Here is a 13,804-nt window from a genome sequence, read left to right as displayed (position 1 = left end):
ATGAGGGTGAATTTACTAGGGTTGTTTGGGAGGTCATGGTAGTAAAGTGAGGTTTGGTGAGTTAGATGTGGAAGCGGAGGGAAGAGCTTAGGCCGAGTTATTTAGGAGATGAAAATAGTAGAACGGATTTGGGATGGGTCAGAGTGGGAATGGAGGATAGATTGATGGAGACATGACATATGGTGATGGGTAAATAAGTGTGATATAAGATGAGAGCAGGGATTCATAGATATCCAGTATAACAACCCACCCAGGAGCCATGCAATGACCCATGAACATGCCAAGCACAGAACAACATACACACATATATATATATATATATATATATATATATATATATATATATATATATATACTGTATATATATACACACACACACACACACACACATACATAAACACATGACTACACACACATATGCACACATATATGTACATACATATACATATTTAAAACCATGAGTAAATATACTTAGTTAAACAGGTTTGAAGAGTGTGTGTGTAGTTTATTGTTAAGACATAGTAGCGATACATATTTTCTAAAGAACTATACATAACTAGAATATACACATAGTCAGAAAAAATATTTATCAACATAGGCATATGCAGTCCATAGTTGTTTGAATATGGTGGTTATGAAGGAGAGAGACAACTCTTGAGTAGTTTTATGAAGACAAGAAAGTTATCTGTGGCTCTTATAGATGGGGGTACTGAATTCCATAGTTTGGCTGCTTGAACGGAGAAGGATGTACCACCTATAGTCTTTTTCTTTTATGGTGGTGTTCTAAGGCGGGCGCCAATCTTGAGCGGAGGTTTCTTTGTTGAATGTATTTGGTTATTTTGTTTCTGATAAAAAGCGGGCCTGTTCCATGTATAGCTTTGTGGGTGATACAAAGCAGCTTGAAAGTGCATCTTCTAGCAACGGGTAACCAGTGTAGTGCTCTCAAGGTAGGGGAGATGTGGGCTTGTGGCTTTACATGCAATAGTAACCTGGCTGCAGAGTTCTGAATACATTGTAGTTTTTTCATATTAGATAGAGATGATCCATGGTAGAGGCCATTGGCATAATCCAGTTTGGATAGTACAAGTGAGATAGTAGCTTGCACCTTGTGTGGAAATCCAAGGTGGGGGAAGATGCGTCATAGAGTCTTCAAGGTGATGAAATTTGTTTGTGCTAATTTGTCCACTTAGGCATTCATAGTTAACTTGGAGTCCAGGGTAATTCCAAGGTTTTTAACTTCCTTGGATAATTGAGGAGGTGGTCCGAGATCATCAGGCCAGGCGCACAGTGGGTCATAACTTTTCCAGTAACCACATGTGAGTATTTCTGTTTTTGAGGTATTTAGCCTGAGATGGCTCCAGGTCATCCACTGATCAACGGCTCTGAGGCAACTGAAGATTTCTGAGTTTTCAATGTTTTTGGGGCATTCTAATTTAAGTAGTATTTGTGTGTCATCTGCATAGTTGTAGCATGTGAGATGAAAATCATTGATCAGTTCTGGTAATGATATCATGTAGATGTTGAAAAGCAATGGTGAGATGATTGATCCTTGGGGGACCCCTGCTTTTGTGAGGTACGGTTTGGACGAGAAGGGGGGCGAATAGATGATATTAGATCTTTTTTGAAGATAGGATGTAATCCAGTCAAGAGCAGTCCCTTGTATGCCGGCTTTGTGGAGTCTTTGAATTAGGGTGTCATGGTCAACTGTATCAAAGGCAGCCAAGAAGTCCAAGAGAAGTAGTGCAGCAACTCCATTGCGGTCCACTCTGTTTTTAAGATCATCCCAGATTGCTATGAGTGCCGATTCAGTGCTCTTCGTGGGCGGAATCCTGTTTGGAAGTCGGAAAGTATAGAATTGTCTTCAATTCATTGTGACGTCTGTGCAAATGCTGCTCTTTATATCAGTTCGCCCAGGAAAGGTCCATTTGTGATTGGTCTGTAGTTGTTGGGTCCTGCGGGTCTAGGTTTGTTTTGACACAGCAGACATCAAATGCAGTGGTACAACAGGTACCACCGGTGAAAGCGAATAACATTTCATTAAAGGGACTGACAGCCCAGCAGTTGAGTGAATGGCTAGACAAGCTGAATACCCCACAGAATACTTCCAAGGGAAAATAGCAGATCAATTGTGTCAGATTGAGCATGGAAGCAGGTGAATTAGTTGAGGAAACAATGGGGGTGAATAGATTAGAGTCCTACACAGAAGCAGAATTGAGATATTTATGCCAGAGAATCACAAGAGAGGGGGGCAAGGTACACCAGAAATTCTCAGATTTGGCAGACAAGCATGGCATAGAAATAGAGAAAATGAAGCATTTGAAGAGAATTTACAGAATAGATTTTGAGGCGAAAGATTTTGAACACATGAGGACAGCCGGAATGAAAGCGCACCTTTGGGAATTACTTCAGAGTGCTTAGGTTTGGGGAGCATTAGAAAAGTGGGAAGGCAGATGGGTAAAGAAAAGAGACAAAAAGAAAAGAGAGTCTTTAGAAGTAACCTGAATTGTACAACAGGACAAGGATCTAGTAAAGATCTTACCAATGAGAGAAATTCCAGGGGCAAATTTTGTTCATGTCCCTTGGAGCAGGAGTGATATTTTATCATTTACAAATGATTACTCAAAACTGAGGGAGAAGCCAGTAGAATGGTACCAGCAGACAGACTGGTTTGTGAAGCTCGCAAAGTGTTTATGAGAAGACTTGAATACCTTACTGGAGATAGTGGTTCCAGCTGATTTGTGGGTTGAGTACAAGAGAGCTGTAGATTGGCCAACAAGTGAACCATAGAGAGATAAGAGTACAGGTGTACCGTCCCCCGAAGTAATGAAATATTACTATAAGGTGATAGAGTTCCGGAAAACGAGGATTTTGCCCAAAAACATTGATTGGCAAAGAATTGACAGGACAGTGCAGGAGGTGAACGAATTGATACATGCGTATTATGAGAGATTGTTGAAGGCAGTCAAGGAGTACAGTGGTAAAGAAGCGATTGAACCGAAAGACATGCTGCATTTTGTGTTCAGATTTGTGGAAGGACTGAGACCTGAGATAGGTCAGATGATTAAGAGTCATTTGATTCGCTGGCAAGCCAAGCCGATTGATGAGGTGTTCCAGTATGCAAAACACTGCAGTTACGGGTTTGAGTTGAAGCAGAAAAAGTTGAAAGAGAAGGCAACAGTGATGCAGATTAAGGCAGCTCAAACAGGAGTGCAAGGGACTTTTGTACAACAGATGCCGCAACAGCAGGGAAATGTCATGTTTCAGCCTCAGATGAGAGGTAAGGCAATATGAACCGTGGTCCGGATTTGAATACTGTAGTGGTTCAGAATGATGTGCAGGGAATGAAGAAACTATTGCCGTGTCACATTTGCGGAGCCGTGGGACACTGGAAGAGGGAGTGTCCGATGATGGTGCAGGAGGGTGTTGTTCAGCAAGGTAATGCTATCAATGCATTTCAGAATACAAGAGGACCAAGAATGAGAGGTCCAAACCCACATTTTCTGAATAATGTGAATCAAGTGCAGAATTTCCAGCCCATGCAGGTGCAAATTCCCCATGCACAGGTGTCACAATTGCAGCCAATGCAGCAGTAGGTTCCCATGGTACCTAGACAGCACATGCAGATACCTCAAACCTCGATGGAGCAGCAACAGATGATGCTTTCTCAACAGGTCACAAGTCAGAGACTAGACAGAAGTAGTAATGCTGTTCCCCAATTCCCGTTACACAGTGAGAATGAAATTAACAGTGAATGGATGATTGATAGTTCCGATGAAGAGCAATGTGTGCTTGCGACTTCTTTTGAAGTAGATCAGAGGGGTCCCTATGTGAGGGGCAAAGTTATGGGTCACAGAGTCTCATTTCTGGTAGACACAGGAGCTACACGCTCTACTGTGAGAAGTGCAAGAAGTTCAGAATTTGCCACTTTCAGGAAGGACAGTTCAGGTTGTGGGGGTAGTGAATCAATATTTGACAAATCCAATCACAGATCCAGTAGAGGTTGAAATTGGCAATTTCCATGGACTGCATACATTCGTAGTCTGCGATTCGAGTCCGGTATCCTTACTGGGATGGGTGTAAAACAAAATGTCTGATTACTTGTTCAAATGATGGAATTGAGAGCCAGACAAATAGTGTTGATGAGGAAGACCCAGCCCCAGAAACGGAGTGCGAAACTACAAATTAAGAGTACCCCTTGATTGAGTTTTCCTGATGTTCACACTGAGAGAGCTTCATTCTGATTCGCAGGGAACAGTACAAGAACATGTGTGGGATTTGACGGGGAAAGAAGTGGATGTAATCAAGGGAGTGGAGCTGATTAAGGTTACTTTGAAGCCGAATGTGTCAACACCAGAGCAGTACGCGCTCTATTGGCGACAAAAATGCAAAAACCCAGCACTCTCAAAACAACGTAATTTATGCATTGTGCTGATATGTTGTTGTTTAACCTTTTGCATGGCAGAGTTCAATCCTGAAAACTTATTTTTAATATGCTTACAAAAACTGTTCCTTTGCAATGTATTGCTGCAGGTTTTCAGAGTGTGTTAGGGTGTGGCCCCTTTGCAGGGCCTTCCAGAGACTTTCTCTGCAACATGCCTGGGCGTGGTTCTGGGCTGGGCCAAGACTCTATAAAAGAGAGCCAGCCCAACTCCCAGTGCTCACTATTAAGAGGTCCTGGTGCAGAGCAGCAGCTTCTTCCTGAGCTCCTGTCCCGACAGCCTATTTGGATCTTCCAATCTTCTCCCCTTCATCCTTCATTGGTGATCATTGTTCCAGGCGGTAAGACGGTGGTTGGACTGTCCCGACACCGTTATTGAGAATTTTCATATTCTTGGTTTAATTCTTAAATGAGTAACAGATTACTTGCGCGCTACCATTTCTTGACATTTATATGGTAGTTTACAAATAGGCAAGACGTGCAATTTGTTTCCTAAAGGTTTGACTTTGTTATTCATTGCGTGCTACCATTTCTTGACATTGGCATGGAGGCTTAAGAATCGGCAAGACGCGCAATTCGTTTTATGGTGTTTAAACATTGTTGTCCATTGCGCGCTACTATTTCTTGACATTTACATGATGTTTTAAGAATTGGCAGGACGCGCAACTAGTTTCATGAGGATTTAACTTTGTCGTTCATTGCGCGCTACCATTTCTTGACATTTACATGGTGGCTTTAAGAATCTGCAAAAGAAGCGCGATTCGTTTCATTGTACTTTGATCTTGTTATTTATTGTGAGCTGTTATTTCTTGACATTTATATTGTGTTTTACGAATCGGCAAGACGCGCAATTCGATTAATGATGATTTGACTTTGATATTCATTGCGTGCTACCATTTCTTGATATTTTACATGGTGACACTCGAATCGGCAAGACGAGCGATTCTCTCCTCGAGTTTATTTCATGTTGTTTATTGTATGCCACTATTCTAAGATATTTATTATATAATATTCGAGCTGACAAGTTATGTGATTTGTTTCCTGAATCCATATTGTGTTATTCATGGTGCACAATCCTTTTATGGTGTTTACTATGTATATATATATATATATATATCTGCAATATGCACAATTTGTGTTGAAACATTTTAAGAGTACACAGAAGGCCAGAGTTTCTAGATGCAATATTGTATGATCCTAGTATACATTCTCAAAACAGGATTTATATGACTGGTTTAAAACTTAGTCAGAATGTTTTTTCTGATTCTCATGTAAAGGAAAGTACTTGAATAAGAACGTTTTAGTTTAATTCATCTTGATTCCCCTACAGGTATCCGGCCATCTTGAAACTTAGTCATTTTAAACTTAACTCTTAGATTGTTCATGTTTTCAGAGTGACTAGGCTTAGAATCATAGTCTAGTATTGATTTCAGGAGATATAATTTTCATATTGTGTGTTCTAACCTTTTTCTTACTACGAGTCTCCTTCCCAGCTGTTCCCTTCCTAATCCCCTCTTCCCCTCTTGAACTCTCTCAATCTCTGTGATTTATCTATCAGAGTCTTGGAGCGGTTCAGTGGTGGACGTGTTGGGAATGTGCACAGACCCCGAGGATCTGGTGACTCTGACAGAATAGTGAGCCCACAAATTATTATCCTTCTGGCTTGTGTATGTTCTCAGCATGGCCACGCTAGACGAGTTAGTCAAGGCTATCACCCAGCTCCAAGCAGAGGTGGTATCATCCAAAGAATTGACAACTAGCTTAGCAGAGAGAGTCAGCCAGTTGCAAGATAAGGTAGAGAAGAAGGAACAAAGTCCCATAGGTGTGTCTTGGCCAGGTACTTCTTCTCAGGCTTCTGGAAGTAATCCGATTTCCCTAAATGTTCCTTCTGCAATTCCTTTAGCTCCCCCAGAACGTTTCTCAGGTGACCCTTTGAAAGCGCAATCTTTCCTGGTTCAAGTGGAACTACACTTCACCTACAGACCAAATACTTTCTCCTATGCCCAGTCCAAAGTAGCTTGCTTGTTATCATATCTGTCTGGGGATGCAGCTACTTGGGCAATTCCTCTTGTGCGTAAACATAGTCCCTTGTTGTACAACTGGAGAAATTTTGTTCGTGAATTTGAGAGAGTTTTTGATCGTAGAACTGTAACACAGTCAGCAGATTGTGAATTATTAGATTTACGCCAAGGGAATCAAGACCTAGTATCGTATTTAGCCAACTTTAACCGGCTGGTTTCTGAGACATCCTGGCCAGAAGAAAAACAAGCGGTCTTGTTTTACAAGGGACTCAAAGAGGAACTAAAAGATATCTTAGCGCAAATCGACCCACAACCTACAGACTGTCAAGAATTAATAAATCTTGTCTTGAGACTTGATCATCGTTTAGCAGAACGTAAAGGAATGCGCAAAAAGATTGTCCAATCAAACCAAAGAACAAGCAAGGTTCAGTTCAGAAGGTCGCAGCCAATGCATCAGTTGAGTTGGAAAACTAAAACACCCAAGATGCAGAGAAGGGTTGCTCTTGGGTGTCACCGTGGACCCTTCACAATCTAGACATCTTAAACTGGAAATAAGAGTTCAGGCCAAGAAAAAGATCTATTTCAAAAAAGCTATAGTCGATTCTGGGGCTACTGGGAACTTTGTTGATGTCCAATTGGTTTGTGCATGGGGGATCCCATGTATTGAAAAGAAGACCCCAGAAATCATCCAGGAAGTCGATGGAAAACTCTTGACTGGAGGTCCGGTAACTCTTCAGACTATCCCCTTATCGATGATTTGTGAAGATAAGAATCAAAGAAAGAAACATAAAGAGAAAATCATCCTTGACGTGATCCATGCTCCCCAATATGGGATTATCCTCGGCTTGCCATGGTTAACTTATCACAATCCGGAGATCAATTGGCCAGAACGAAAAATCGTGTTCTCATCTGCGCTATGTAACGAACAATGTCTCCGAAAGATTCAAGTACCAAAAGTTTGCAACTCTTACATAGCTACTGCCGCGGACAAAGAAATTCAGCTGCCCAAACAGTATTCATCTTACAAAGATGTATTTGATGAGAAAGGAGCAGAGACTCTACCTCCTCATAGATCTTATGACTGTCAAATTGATCTAGCCCCAGGTGTGATACTTCCCAACTGTCATGTATATGCCCTGTCAGAACATGAAAATCAACATTTACGAAAATACCTAGATCAATTTTTGGAGAATGGCTTCATTCGCCCCTATAAGTCTCCTGCAGCTTCGCCTTTGTTTTTTGTTCCAAAAGCTAATGGAGAACTTCGAACTTGCATCGACTATAGGGGTTTGAACAAAGTCACCATCAAGAATAAATATCCTTTACCCCTAATTCCGGACTTATTGGAACAAGAAAAGAGAGCAAAAATCTACACGAAGCTTGACCTTCGAGGTGCTTATCATTTGGTCAGAATGAGAGAGGGTGACGAATAGAAAACAGCGTTCAAGACAAGATATGGCCTTTTTGAATACACCGTCATGCCTTTTGGTCTGTGTAATGCTCGAGCAGCATTTCAATTTTTCTTGAATGACGTTCTTAGAGAGTACCTCGACATATTTGCCATAGTCTACATCGATGACATTTTGATCTACTCAGACAATGAAAACAAACATGTCCAATATGTCAAGAAAATTCTTGCAGCCCTTTGAAAACACCATTTATATTGCAAACTAACCAAGTGTGACTTTCATGTTACCACAGTTGAGTTTTTAGGGGTTATTCTTACCCCTCAAGGTATGGTGATGGCAGAAAAGAAAGTAAAAGCCGTATCTGATTGGCCCACCCCAAAGACTGTTCGTGATGTACATTGTTTCCTGGGGTTTGCAAATTTTTACCAGAGGTTCATAAATCATTTCTCCCAGACAGTGGCTCCAATCACTAAGCTACTAAGAAAGAAAGAAAAGTTTGTATGGTCCCCAGAAGCTGATCAAGCCTTCTCGACTTTGAAGGAAGCTTTCTCAACTGCCCCAGTCTTGACTCATCCTGATGCGAATCAACCTTTCATAGTGGAAGCTGATGCTTCAGATGTAGCAATAGGAGCCGTCTTATCACAACGAAATAAAGACACTGGTCAACTTCATCCTGTAGCTTATATGTCTCCGAAGTTGAACAAAGCCGAACAGAACTATGTCATTGCTGAAAAAGAGCTTCTGGCGATTTGTGACGCCTTTAAAGAATGGAGACATCATTTGTTGGGTGCCAAATACACTGCCACGGTATATACTGATCATCGTAATCTTCAATTCATGAGTTCCGCCAGACTTTTGACCCCTCGGCAATTACGCTGGATGCTTTTTTTTGCCGAATTTGATTTTGTAGTAACCTTCCGGCCTAGTAAAGATAATTGCAAGGCTGACGCCTTGTCCCGTCAAGAGTCTACCACGTTGCCTGCATTTCAAGCCTCCAGAGCTATCATTGCTCCTGACAAGGTTCTATGTATCATAAAAACTGAAGATTTCTTTGAAGAAATTCGCAACTCTTTCACTGTTGAAAAATGGCAAACACGGGCCCAAGCAGATCCCAAAAGGTCAATCAAGCAAGGTTTATCCTTTCATGACGCTCGTTTGTTCGTACCCACTACCAAACTTCGCAAGATAGTGTTTCATTGGTTGCATGTTATACCTACGGCAGGTCACCCAGGTACTCCTAAAACACTTGAACTGATCCAACGCTATTTTTGGTGGCCTACCTTAACAAAAGATGTAAAAGCAATGGTAAACAACTGTGAAGTTTGTGCTCGCATTAAAACAAGTCATTCAAAACCAAAAGGGTTGTTACATCCACTTCCAACCCCAAGTCGTCCAAGGGAGCACATTTCTTTAGACTTTATTACTGGTCTGCCAGTGGTTCAACAGCATTCAGTAATTCTGGTGGTAGTAGATAGTCTCACGAAATATGGACATTTCATCGCCTGTCAAAAATTGCCCACTTCTAGTGAATTGGCAACTATTTTACTGAACAGAGTGGTTCGTTATCATGGACTGCCAAAGGTTATCCTCTCCGATCGGGGGTCACAATTTTCCTCCAATTTCTGGAAGACATGGTGTAAAACACTCCAAGTGGCATCTACGCTATCTACTAGTCACCATCCTCAAACAGATGGTCAAAAGGAGAGACTAAATCAGACTTTGAAACAATACCTACGTGCCTACGCTGAAAAGGCACTTCATTCTTGGACATCTATGCTCTGGTTAGCTGAGTTAGCTTACAATAACTCATTCCACACTTCTATTGGCGTTACACCCTTTTTTGGTTTATTTGGCTATCATCCTGACACCTTGCCCATCACAATTCCTCAAGAAAGTTCTCTTACTCCAGCTGTGTCAGAAACCATTCAGCATTTACATCAAACCCAGAAACTGATTCAACAGCATTTAGAAAAAGCCCAAAAAAAATATAAAAGGCATTATGACAAGAAACATTGTGAGGGACCGCAATATCAACCAGGTGACAAAGTGTGGCTTTCCACAAAACATATATGGGGTTATTCCAACTTTGGAGGAAGTGGTAATCCGTCCCAAAAGTGACGGTAAAGTGACGGATATAACACCAGCCGTATTACGAGTCCATTATATCCTATGGAACTCGTAATACGGCTGGTGGTAAATCCGTCACATTTGGGACGGATTACCACCTCCTCCAAAGTTGGAATAACCCCCATAGACTTCAAGAAGAAGCACATGTTTAACCCCAAATTCATAAGTCCTTATACTGTCCTTCAGCAAATCAATCCTGTGACCTATAAACTACAATTGCCCAGATCCTTATGGATTCATCCAGTGTTCCACACTTCCCCCTTGAAAAAGGCAGTCCAAAAGGTCCACCCTCATCCAGCTCCTGTACTAGTAGAAGGGGAAGAAGAATACAAAGTCAAGAAAGTGTTGGATTCTAAACTGAGAGGGCGTAATCTATGGTACTTAATCTCATGGAAAGGTTATGGTCCTGAAAGTAACTCATGGGTTTCCGCATCTGATGTTCATGCTCCAGTACTTGTGAGACGCTTTCATCATCTTAATCCAAGCAAACCAGGCCCTAGAGCGCGTCTGGGAGAGGGGAGTACTGTCAACACCAGAGCAGTACGCGCTCTATTGGCGACAATAATGCAAAAAACCCAGCACTCTCAAAACAACGTAATTTATGCATTGTGCTGATATGTTGTGGTTTAACCTTTTGCATTGCAGAGTTCAATCCTGACAATTTATTTTTAATATGCTTACAAAAACTGTTCCTTTGGAATGTATTGCTGCAGGTTTTCAGAGTATGTTAGGGTGTGGCCCCTTTCCAGGGCCTTCCAGAGACTTTCTCTGCAACATTCCTGGGCGTGGTTCTGGGCTGGGCCAAGACTCTATAAAAGAGAGCCAGCCCAACTCCCAGTGCTCACTATTCAGAGGGCCCGGTGCAAAGCAGCAGCTTCTTCCTGAGCTCCGGTCCCGGCGGCCTATTTGTATCTTCCAGTCTTCTCCCCTTCATCGGTGACCATTGTTCCAGGCGGTAAGACGGTGGTTGGACTGTCCCGACACCGTTATTGAGAATTTTCATATTCTTGGTTTAATTCTTAAATGTGTAACAGGTTATTTGCGCGCTACCATATCTTGATATTTATATGGTAGTTTACAAATAGGCAAGAAGCGCGATTTGTTTCATAAAGGTTTGACTTTGTTATTCATTGCGTGCTACCATTTCTTGACATTGGCATGGAGGCTTAAGAATCGGCAAGACGAGCGATTAGTTTTATGGTGTTTAAACATTGTTGTCCATTGCGCGCTACTATTTCTTGACATTTACATGATGTTTTAAGAATTGGCAGGACGCGCAACTAGTTTCATGAGGATTTAACTTTGTCGTTCATTGCGCGCTACCATTTCTTGACATTTACATGGTGGCTTAAGAATCGGCAAAAGAACTGCGATTCGTTTCATTGTACTTTGATCTTGTTATTTATTGTGAGCTGTTATTTCTTGACATTTATATTGTGTTTTACGAATCGGCAAGACGCGCAATTCGATTAATGATGATTTGACTTTGATATTCATTGCGTGCTACCATTTCTTGTTATTTTACATGGTGACACTCGAATCGGCAAGACGAACGATTCTCTCCTCGAGTTTATTTCATGTTGTTTATTGTATGCCACTATTCTAAGATATTTCTTATATAATATTCGAGCTGACAAGTTATGTGATTTGTTTCCTGAATCCATATTGTGTTATTCATGGTGCACAATCCTTTTATGGTGTTTACTATGTATATATATATATATATATATCTGCAATATGCACAATTTGTGTTGAAACATTTTAAGAGTACACAGAAGGCCAGAGTTTCTAGATGCAATATTGTATGATCCTAGTATACATTCTCAAAACAGGATTTATATGACTGGTTTAAAACTTAGTCAGAATGTTTTTTCTGATTCTCATGTAAAGGAAAGTACTTGAATAAGAAAGTTTTAGTTTAATTCATCTTGATTCCCCTACAGGTATCCGGCCATCTTGAAACTTAGTCATTTTAAACTTAACTCTTAGATTGTTCATGTTTTCAGAGTGACTAGGCTTAGAATCATAGTCTAGTATTGATTTCAGGAGATATAATTTTCATATTGTGTGTTCTAACCTTTTTCTTACTACGAGTCTCCTTCCCAGCTGTTCCCTTCCTAATCCCCTCTTCCCCTCTTGAACTCTCTCAGTCTCTGTGATTTATCTATCAGAGTCTTGGAGCGGTTCAGTGGTGGACGTGTTGGGAATGTGCACAGACCCCGAGGATCTGGTGACTCTGACAGAATAGTGAGCCCACAAATTATTATCCTTCTGGCTTGTGTATGTTCTCAGCATGGCCACGCTAGACGAGTTAGTCAAGGCTATCACCCAGCTCCAAGCAGAGGTGGTATCATCCAAAGAATTGACAACTAGCTTAGCAGAGAGAGTCAGCCAGTTGCAAGATAAGGTAGAGAAGAAGGAATAAAGTCCCACAGGTGTGTCTTTGCCAGGTACTTCTTCTCAGGCTTCTGGAAGTAATCCGATTTCCCTAAATGTTCCTTCTGCAATTCCTTTAGCGCCCCCAGAATGTTTCTCAGGTGACCCTTTGAAAGCGCAATCTTTCCTGGTTCAAGTGGAACTACACTTCACCTACAGACCAAATACTTTCTCCTATGCCCAGTCCAAAGTAGCTTGCTTGTTATCATATCTGTCTGGGGATGCAGCTACTTGGGCAATTCCTCTTGTGCGTAAACATAGTCCCTTGTTGTACAACTGGAGAAATTTTGTTCGTGAATTTGAGAGAGTTTTTGATCGTAGAACTGTAACACAGTCAGCAGATTGTGAATTATTAGATTTACGCCAAGGGAATCAAGACCTAGTATCGTATTTAGCCAACTTTAACCGCCTGGTTTCTGAGACATCCTGGCCAGAAGAAAAACAAGCGGTCTTGTTTTACAAGGGACTCAAAGAGGAACTAAAAGATATCTTAGCGCAAATCGACCCACAACCTACAGACTGTCAAGAATTAATAAATCTTGTCTTGAGACTTGATCATCGTTTAGCAGAACGTAAAGGAATGCGCAAAAGATTGTCCAATCAAACCAAAGAACAAGCAAGGTTCAGTTCAGAAGGTCGCAGCCAATGCATCAGTTGAGTTGGAAAACTAAAACACCCAAGATGCAGAGAAGGGTTGCTCTTGGGTGTCACCGTGGACCCTTCACAATCTAGACATCTTAAACTGGAAATAAGAGTTCAGGCCAAGAAAAAGATCTATTTCAAAAAAGCTATAGTCGATTCTGGTGCTACTGGGAACTTTGTTGATGTCCAATTGGTTCGTGCATGGGGGATCCCATGTATTGAAAAGAAGACCCCAGAAATCATCCAGGAAGTCAATGGAAAACTCTTGACTGGAGGTCCGGTAACTCTTCAGACTATCCCCTTATCGATGATTTGTGAAGATAAGAATCAAAGAAAGAAACATAAAGAGAAAATCATCCTTGACGTGACGCACAATTCTCTCCTCGAGTTTATTTCATGTTGTTTATTGTATGCCACTATTCTAAGATATTTATTATATAATATTCGAGTTGACAAGTTAAGTGATTTGTTTCCTGAATCCATATTGTGTTATTCATGGTGCACAATCCTTTTATGGTGTTTACTATATATGTATATATGTATATATATATATCTGCAATATGCACAATTTGTGTTGAAACATTTTAAGAGTACACAGAAGGCCAGAGTTTCTAGATGCAATATTGTATGGTCCTAGTATACATTCTCAAAACAGGATTTATATGACTGGTTTAAAACTTAGTCAGAATGTTTTTTCTGATTCTCATGTAAAGGAAAGTACTTGAATAAGA

This window comes from Pleurodeles waltl, chromosome 6 (assembly GCF_031143425.1).
Source record: "Pleurodeles waltl isolate 20211129_DDA chromosome 6, aPleWal1.hap1.20221129, whole genome shotgun sequence".
NCBI classification, from domain to species: Eukaryota; Metazoa; Chordata; class Amphibia; order Caudata; family Salamandridae; genus Pleurodeles; species Pleurodeles waltl.
The sequence above is the reverse complement of the archived record's forward strand: the minus strand, read 5'-3'. Positions refer to the sequence as shown.